Source organism: Cavia porcellus, unplaced genomic scaffold (genome assembly GCF_034190915.1).
Source record: "Cavia porcellus strain 051 isolate PalLab524CR breed Dunkin Hartley unplaced genomic scaffold, mCavPor4.1 scaffold_61, whole genome shotgun sequence".
Taxonomy (NCBI): Eukaryota; Metazoa; Chordata; class Mammalia; order Rodentia; family Caviidae; genus Cavia; species Cavia porcellus.
In genome coordinates, this window is record NW_026947544.1 from 3375194 (window position 1) to 3384871 (window position 9678).

Genomic DNA, 9678 nt, shown 5'->3' on the forward strand with positions numbered 1-9678 from the left:
ATCATCAACACCTATTTTGAAAACCTCTACTCTCAAACACAGAGGAAATGGACAGATTCCTAGAAGCATACAAAATACCAAATCTAGGTCATGAAGATGTAAAACTACTGAATAACCCAATTTCTATTAATGAAATTGAAAATGTAATTAAATCCTTACCTACAAAGAAGAGCCCAGGCCCAGACAGATTCACTGCAGAATTCTACAAGAAATACAAAGAAGACCTAATGCCAACACCCCTCAAACTCTTCAATGAAATTGAAAGGGAAACAATCCTTCCTAAATCATTCCTAGAAGCAAATATTACTCTAGTACCAAAACCTAAAAAGGACCCAACTGTAAAAGAGAACTACAGACCGATCTCCCTAATGAACACAGATGAAAAAATCCTCAATAAAATATTGGCAAATAGGATGCAGCAAATCATCAAGAAGATCATACACCATGACCAAGTGGGATTCATCCCAGGCATGCAGGGATGGTTCAATATATGTAAATCAATAAATGTAATACACCATATTAATAGAGCCAAAAGTAAGAACCACATGATCATTTCTATAGATGCAGAAAAGCATTTGATGAGATCCAACATTCAGTTATGATAAGAACCTTACAGAAAAATTGGAATAGATGGTCTTTACCTCAATATAATAAAGGTTGTCTATGACAGACCAATAGCCAATATAATACTAAATCACCAGAAGTTGAAGGCCTTTACTTTAAAATCAGGCAGAAGACAAGGATGTCCCTTATCACCACTCCTATTTAATGTAGTACTGAAAATACTAGCCAGACTAATTAGACAAGAGAGAGAGAAATAAATGGCATAAATATAGGAAAAGAAGACATTAAGCTATCATTATTTGCAGATGACATGATACTCTATATAGAAGATCCCCAAAACTCCTTTGAAAGACTACTAGATATAAATAAATTCAGTAATATAGCTAGATACAAAACCAATACTCAAAAATCAAAAGTATTCCTATACACTAACAACAAAGTCACAGAGAGAGAAATAAGAGAAGCCACACCTTTCACACTAGCAACCCAAAAAATGAAATATCTAGGAATTACTCTCATGAAAAAGTGACAGGCCTATACAGGAAAAACTATAATACACTGAAAAATAAAATTGAAGATGATCTCAGAAAATGGAAAAACATCCCTTGCTCATGGATAGGAAGAATAAATATTGTGAAAATGGCCATTCTCCCAAAACTTTTATACAGATTCAATGCAATCCCAATAAAAATACCATCAACACATCATAGAACTTGAGAAATCATTCCTAAAATGCATGTGGAGTGAGAAGAGACCTAGAATAGCAAAGACAGTTCTAAGCAGCAAAACAAGGCAGGAGGTATCACAATCCCTGACTTGAAGTTATACTACAAAGCAACCGTAATAAAAATCAACATGGTACTGGAACCAAAACACAGCCGAAGATCAGTGGAATAGATTAGAAGATTCAACCACAACCACAAACACACTAAACCACCTAATCTTTGATAAAGGGGCTAAACATGTTCACGGGAGAACGACAGTCGCTTTAATAAATGGTGCTGGAAAAACTGGCTCTCCATATGCTGAAAACTAAAACTAGATCCATGCCTATCACTATGTACTAAAATAAAATCTAAATGGATCAAAAATCTAAATATTAAAACAGAAACTCTAAATCTATTGGAAGACAAATTTGGTAAAAACCTTGAAGACATAGGAGTAGGTAGAGAATTCATGAACAGGACTCAAAACGCACGGGAAATACTTCCCAGAGTCAATAACAGGGGTCACCTTTTATTAAAAAGTTGCTGCACATCAAAAGAAATCTCCAGCATAGTGAAAAGAAACACCCACAAACTGGGAAAAAATCTTAGTGAACTGCCCCTCAGACAAAGGACTTCTGTCTAAAACATATCAAGAATTAAAAAAATCAGACCCCCAAAATTCAATGATGCAATCCAAAAGTGGGCATCTGAGATGAATAAACAATTCTCAGGTGAAGAAATATAAATGGCAAATAAATATATGAAAAAGTTTTCATCATCATTAGTCATTAGAGAAATGCAAATTAAAACCACACTGAGATTTCATCTCACTCCTGAAAGAATGGCCAAGATCAAGAAAACCACCAACAACAAATGCTGGAGAGGCTGTAGGGAAAAAGGAACTCTCCTGCACTGTTGCTTGGAGTGTAGACTAGAGCAATCTTTGTGGAGGTCAGTCTGGAGATTTCTCAGAAAACTGGGACTAGAAGCCCCATTTGACCCAGCTATACCACTTCTAGGGGCATATTCCCAGAAGAACTGAAAGCATCATACCACAGTGATATATGTGCACCCATGTTTATAGCAGCACAATGTGTAATAGCCAGATCTTGGAAATAACCTAAGTGTCCATCAATTGAAGACTGGACAACAAAGTTGTGGTATTTTTATACAATGGAGTACTACTCAGCAATAAAGAATGATCACATTGAGATATTAATAAATAAATGGATGCAGCTTGAGACCATACTTATAAGTGAAATAAATCAAACTCACATGTGTAAATACTGAATAGTTTCCCTAGTGTAAGTAATGATAAGAATACACAAAAGTATGTAGTATTGATGATTCCCAATCATATTGGTTTGAAGCCATATAATGTTTTCACTAATTAACTGGAATGTGTTTAACCTGGGTTGTTCGATTTTAGTATCTATGATAATACAAATAGCTATTTTGAAGAAAACAACACAACATAAATGCTAGTGCTGATTTAATATCATCTTGTTTTGAAGTCCCATTAAGGTACATGTGTTTCCACTGGTTTTACCATGATGTATCTTATTATATCTCACTGTATGCTATAGTATAAACAAAATTCTTTATAGGCAAGAGATAATATAGAAACTGTTATTTGTTTTCTATTCGCTGGTTATAAATACCCTGTAATTTTGCATTCTCTTGAATGGCTTCACACTGTCTTGATATGCTTGATGTTATAGCATACAAAATTACACTCAAATAATTCAAGGAAAGAGGCACTATGGCGACTTCTGTTATGTTAGATTATCTGGTGGTGAAACACAATGATGCCTGAATTTTTCGGTTCTGACCTGTGTTGTTCTGTTAAAATGTCCTCTCTTATCTCAATCTCCCCCTCCCCCTTTTTAAAAAAATTAATCTATTTTCTCTCATATTTTTAATTAAGGGAAAACTAAATTAAAAAAATAGCGGGACATATTATAGTAACTTTCTTGGTTTTCCTATTACCCTGATTTGAACCCAGTACTGCTCTTCCCATCTTGTTCTGATTATTCTATATTCTATTTTGTTTGATAGTATGAAGTTTGAGGGGTATGGGCAACACTTTGAAGGCAATAAGATATGCCATGATGCCCATTATGGTTTGACTATTATCCTTTTTTTGAAGTTCTGTAAGGTCTCCATTGTAGGTTTTATTGGTCTTGTTCTGTACTGTTTTGATCAATTCTATCATACCTGATGATATAGGCAACTCAATTTAAAAATAGCAAGAGGCACAATGGTAACCACTTTTGATCACCTGGTATTCTATTTTTGCATCATGTACTATGCCCACCCTTCTGTTCTGACTCTGTTTTTCTTAGTCACGTTTGGTTTTATTCTCTTCAAAAAAAAGTAATAAGAATGTGGGAGTAATAAAACCCAAAAAGTCTAATTTTTATTGTAAAAAAGAGAGGAAAGAAAGGTGGACTAAGGGATATAACTGCAGGTATGTTTGGGTGTGTAGGATGGAAAATCATATTACTGAGCTTTTGTTGGATCACTGAATGGATCTGTCTACAATGTCACTGTATGAATGTTCACTTTGTATGCTTTAATTTTGTAATTTGGACAACTGTTTCTGGGAAGATAATATGTAACCTATTACCTGGTGATTTCTTACTGTATTTTTTTTTTCTTAAAATTCTCTATTACTTGTTCCCTTTTACTGCTTTGTTTTTTCATGTCTTTTCATTTCTTTTTTCATTTCTTTTCTCTTTAAATAAAAAAAAAAAGAAATGTTAACAGGGTGCAGCCTCAAGATAAGAGGTTAAGACTCCCAAGGCACAAGAGTTTGCATATTGGAAAGCAAAGCAATAGCCCCCCAAAACAATGCCCCTGCTACCCTGATTGGATTATGTAAATTGACTCCTCTGCATATATTTATCTATGCAAATTACAGAGATGTCATTCTTGCAACTTCCCATTCAGTTTAAATTACTCAGTAATCCCTGACTTCCTCACTATCACTCATGAGCCCACCCTCTTTCTTCACAAGATAATAAATACTGGAAGAGGCCTACAATTGAGGCCTTTGGCTACATGACATTATGGGGACTGGATTTAGGACCCCTTGGCTGCCCTTAACTTGGAATATGTCTTGTTGTTTTCACTTTCACTATGGTTTGCATTGGTGGTGGTAGATTGGAATTAACCTGTACATTCCAATAATGACTCAATGGGATTACAAAGATAACTTTTTGGGTTGTGAGGAAAACTAGAAAGAGGATTACAATGTTTGGATAACTGAACTTGATATTTGAATTTACAATATCTGGTGCCCAATATGCAGCTTGAACCCATAACCCTGAGATTAAGAGTGTCATGCCCTCCCCAACTTGTTGATATTATATATATTTTTTTGTAATGGGGATCAAATCTGTACTTTGCTGTTGCCAGGAAGTCAATGTATCACTGTGGTTTTTCTAAAGCTGTTACTGATTCCTGTGTTTTCTTTTATCTTACTTTAGCAAAATCTTTGTTTTTATGCCACTAAGATATTTAGAATCATTGTTTTCCTTGTCTCCATGTCACATGTCCTGGAATATATTATTTTTCTAGTTTGGACTGACAGTTATATATTTATTAAATATTTTAAATATAAAACAATTGAGAAATAATAAAAAAAATTTTAAAAACAATCATTTTAATTCTATGAAAAACAAAATTTTAAAACAATATAGGGAACAAGTAATACACTGTTTTGCAATCTTAATTTATATGCAAAATGTAATTCAATGTACAAGTCATAAAGGAGATCCTCCTTACAAAGCAAAGAAAAATTCAAAATGTCAAAAGCTTTTTTCCCTTAAGAATAGAGAAGCTAATATTAAAGTGAAACAAATTAGCAGTTGCCTGAATGTGTTTTTAAAAGCAATAAAATGCCTTTGAACAATAATATATATTTTCTCATTAGTCACATGGCATTTAAGCTTATAATACTATCCCAATTTATATCCATTTTGCTATGAATGCCAAGTACAGAGCAGACAAACCCAGTGTGGGAACCAGCATCAATCACAGGCCACTGCAAGACTGGTAACAGCCAGACTCAAGGCTCTTCCCCTGAGTCAGTACCATTCATTGATTCGGCTAGAGAGAATGACATGATGTCACTGAAGCAAGCAAGCCCAGCCTGGGAACTAGGGCCATGAGTGGGCCACTGGCAGACTGGAAATAGTTAGACCCAAGCTTCTCCCCATGTCAGTGCCATTCACCAATGGGGAGAGAAGGAACAAAGCCATAGTAACCAATAAGCTCAGTCAGGGAACCAGTGCTATGTGCAGGCAACTGGATTAAAAGATGCTAGACCCAAGGCTGTCCCCATGAGACAGTACTGTTTGTGGACTGGGGGCAAGAAAATAAGAACACACCATTAAACAATTGCCAATCTGGGAACTAGCTCAACATATGGAACACTGTAGGACGGAACCACCAAAGCCAAGCACATGTAGGTGAGCAAGCACCATCTGAGTACTGGCAGCAGAGAAAACAAAGCCACACCAGCAAGAAAACCCTGTTTGGGAACCAGTTTCATGTGCAGGCTACCACCAGACTGGAAACAGCCAAAACACCATCTCTTCTGGCACACAGGCTGGCACACAAGAAGTACCAGTCACCTCCCCTCACTGTACATCTTCTACCCAAACATAATAGACCAGTTTACCCAGAGGAACTCAGGCTGTGAGGATAGCTATTGAGGTGAAATTCAGTTAGATCTTGTGCTGCTTTGGTGTTACACTAACAGTGCAGATTTAGTTCAAGTGTGCAGATCATAGTTTCAAGGGACAGTATATGCAGTGTGGCATCTAGAAGGGATTTCCTGAGCATTGTAGCCATTTTTGTTCCCTATGGACTTGTTCTCAAGTCCTATATCATTTCCATTGTTTTGGGGGTTGGGCTTTAAGCTCTTTCATTTTGTTTGATTATATTAAATCAATGACAGGAGCAGCTATTTCTTCTTCTTCTTTTTTTGTCTTTTTCATTTTTATCGGTACTAGGGATCAAACTCACGACCGCCTGCTTGCAAGGCAGATGCTTATGCCATTGAGCTAAATCCCCAGCCCCAGGAGCAGCTATTTCAAAGATAGTAAAATATATTATGGTAGAAATTTTGAATTTATTATTGGCTTGCTTGAAATAATTTATTGCATTGTTTTTATTTTATTTCATTTTATCTTATTTTATTTTGTTTCTATTCTAAACTGTTATGTTTGATTTTTGTTACGTCTGAAATTATTTGCATCTATTTTGAAGACACCAGAATGTATTATGGTAACTATTTTTGATTTTGTAATGTTTTAAAGTTCCATTTCTCATACATTCACTTGCTTTGGTAGGTTTTATTCTGTTTTATTCTCTTTAAAATAGAATGAATAAAAAAGAAAATAATGTCCATTATCATTAAGCAGTATTTCATTCCATATAATTGGTATATTTTCTTATGATGCCTTTTGTTGTTGAAAATATATTATTTTCATGATCTAGATTTTGAAATTAGGTCTGCTAAACAGATGAGTATGCTTTTATATCTGTAAAGTTAAGGTTTTCAAAATTATGATGCAATACCTAGAAGGGAGAATTTATGATGAAATGGAATTTCTACTTTTTAATACTTTTTATTCATCCTGCTCATTTATTTTCATAGTGATTATACTAGAAAACTTTCTCCTCAACAGTGTAGAAGAGTGGACTTTTCCTTGCACCATCACTAGCATTTGATAGTCTTAGATATTTACATAATTTTTATTATTTTTACAATATTTCTATGTACTTGTAATATGATTTTCTCTAAAGCAAATTGTATTTCTATATAATTGATAGGACATCTACATTTCTGTATGAGAAAATATGTAGCAATTATAGTAATAAATATTTTGAGATGTTTGTTTACTACTCTAAATTTTTTTTAACAATTGTCTATCTATTCTAGCTATATCTTTCCTATCTGACTAGTAAGTGCCAATAATCATTCCTTTTGTATAGGTTCCCTGTTCCATCTGTTGTTTATGTCTTTTGCTTTAGAATCTTAAAAATTCAATATGATTCTCAAGCATATTTCTCCTGACATTGAATTTCTATCCAGAAAATTCTTTTCTATCTTTGAGAGTTTTACCTGTTTTGTATCATGGCACATACACTTCTGGTTTGAAATGTTGATATTATAGAACCATTATGAGTTTTGCTTTATTCATGGTCAAAGATATGACTCCAGATTCAGACTCCTGCATGTGGATATCTAATTTGCATAATGAAATTTATTAAAATTGCTACAATTTCATTGCTGTATTTTTGACATATTTGGTAAAACTAAGATAAAGTAATGAGCCAGAGCTGATTCTTCTCCTTTTAAAGAAAACCCAATAATTTAAAGTTACACAAAGAGACAATATAACTGATACTGTTAATGAAAAAATACTTAGAAAGTTGCAAAGGATTTAGAGTAGGATAGTTAATAAAATACTTTGGAGAAATAAAATTTATAGTATCAGTATTTATATACTTACACAGTATACAAGACAAAAATAGAACATGATTCTGTGTACTCCAAGACTGGAAATTATCAATAATGATCAAATATTTAGGTTTAAATTTATAGATCCCATGTATGAGAGTCTTATTACTGTACAAGTCTGCCAAAGTAATGCGTGATATTTTTCAGTTAATTATGTGCTGTATGGTATTTTACAGTTTTTCAACACCTCTGCTGTAAGTATGTCAATATGACTAATTTTATTTCTGACTTTTACACTATAGCATTTGTCAGCTGACTGAAGTCATTCAGGCATAAAGGGAGATTCAGCAAACTTAACAAATACAGCAAGTTCTATGATCATACCTGACACTGCCTTTTACTGGTGACCATCTAGACCTTGGTCAATCTCATCAAAAAAGTAAAAAGAGTGTGGGGCACACTTATGAACTGCAAATATAACAGTAAAAGCTACAAAGGATTTCTCTCAACCTGAAAGCTGTTGCATTTCTTTCATCCCACCTTATTTTCTGGTAAATGACATCCTGATTCCAAATGTAGTGGACAGGATAACTGATAGGACACTGCTTTGTGACCCAGAAGCCCTTTCACTTTCATCACTTCCTTCTCCCACATCCCAAAACCTCCTGCAACCCATATGACATTTCCTCACTACCAAAGTAGCCTTGCCTCTAGATACCTACTTCTGAAAAACTTCCTTAAAGTTCTTGGATACCTGTTTGAAAGTTAACTGATGAGCATCATATTTTCAAAGTTCAAGTATATTCACCTGTTCCATTATCAATTTGTTATTTACTATCAAGCTCTTCTTCACACTTTTTTAGTTTTCTTTCTGCTCAGAGAAATTTAAAAACTAATCTAACATTTTAACATGACTATACTTCTGAGATCTGGGGTGCCCTCATCAGCCTCTCTGTGTGTCTGGAGGACCGTGGATATCTCTGCCCAGACTGTTGGAGTCCCCCCAGGCTTCCAGGTGCAGTGAAGGGGAGAAGTGGGTTTGAGGCTTCTACATCAGCCTACCCATCCCAGTTGCACTTGGAGAACTGCTGAGCTCCCGATGGGTGGGCGGCCCACACTATCAGCTGAGCCCAGGCTGTTTTGCTGCCACGCCTGGCCATTGGTGTGCAGAGGAGGAGTTGGGCATCTAGGGTGCCCTCATCGGCCTCTACATGTGTCTGGAGGACTGTGGATATCTCTGCAAGCAGGGAGGGATCACAGGTTCCTGAGGCACTGCGGCCTGTGGTGAGTACCCTAACCCGGCGGCGATTGAAAAAATGTGGAGCTTCCAAGGGGCAGGTGGGCGCACAGTGTCCCTGAGGCCCAGCTTGTCTGGAACTGCTGAGTTCTGAACAAGCAGAGGAGGGCCATTGGTTCTGCAGGCCCAATGTCTTGGGGTAGCATGGTGCCAGAGTCTCAGTAGCTGCAAACATACAAGGGGATTTTCAACAGATCCTGAGGAAACTTTCAAATAACACTTGAAACACAGAAATATAGGAAAATGACAAAATGAAAGACCAAATAACAACCTCAAACCTCCAGCCCATCTCAAGAAACCCTAGGAGTGATGTATATAGAAGAAAATATATCCCATCCACCTCATATATCAGACACAATAGCTACTGAAATTGACAAGCAACTCCAGGAAGCTTTAAAGAAATTCAAGCTCGAAATAATCTCAAGATAAAAGAAGAAATGATAAAAGAAATGAAAGAGATTCTAAATATATCTAAAGAACACACAGATAAAAAATTGGAGGAACTAAACAAAAAGATAGAATCCCTAGACGAGCAATATAAGAAGCAAACAGACTACATAACACAGATGCACAGAGATATACAGGAAATAAAAAGCTCCACTGAAAGTTGTAAAAACAACCTTAATGAAAGTGAA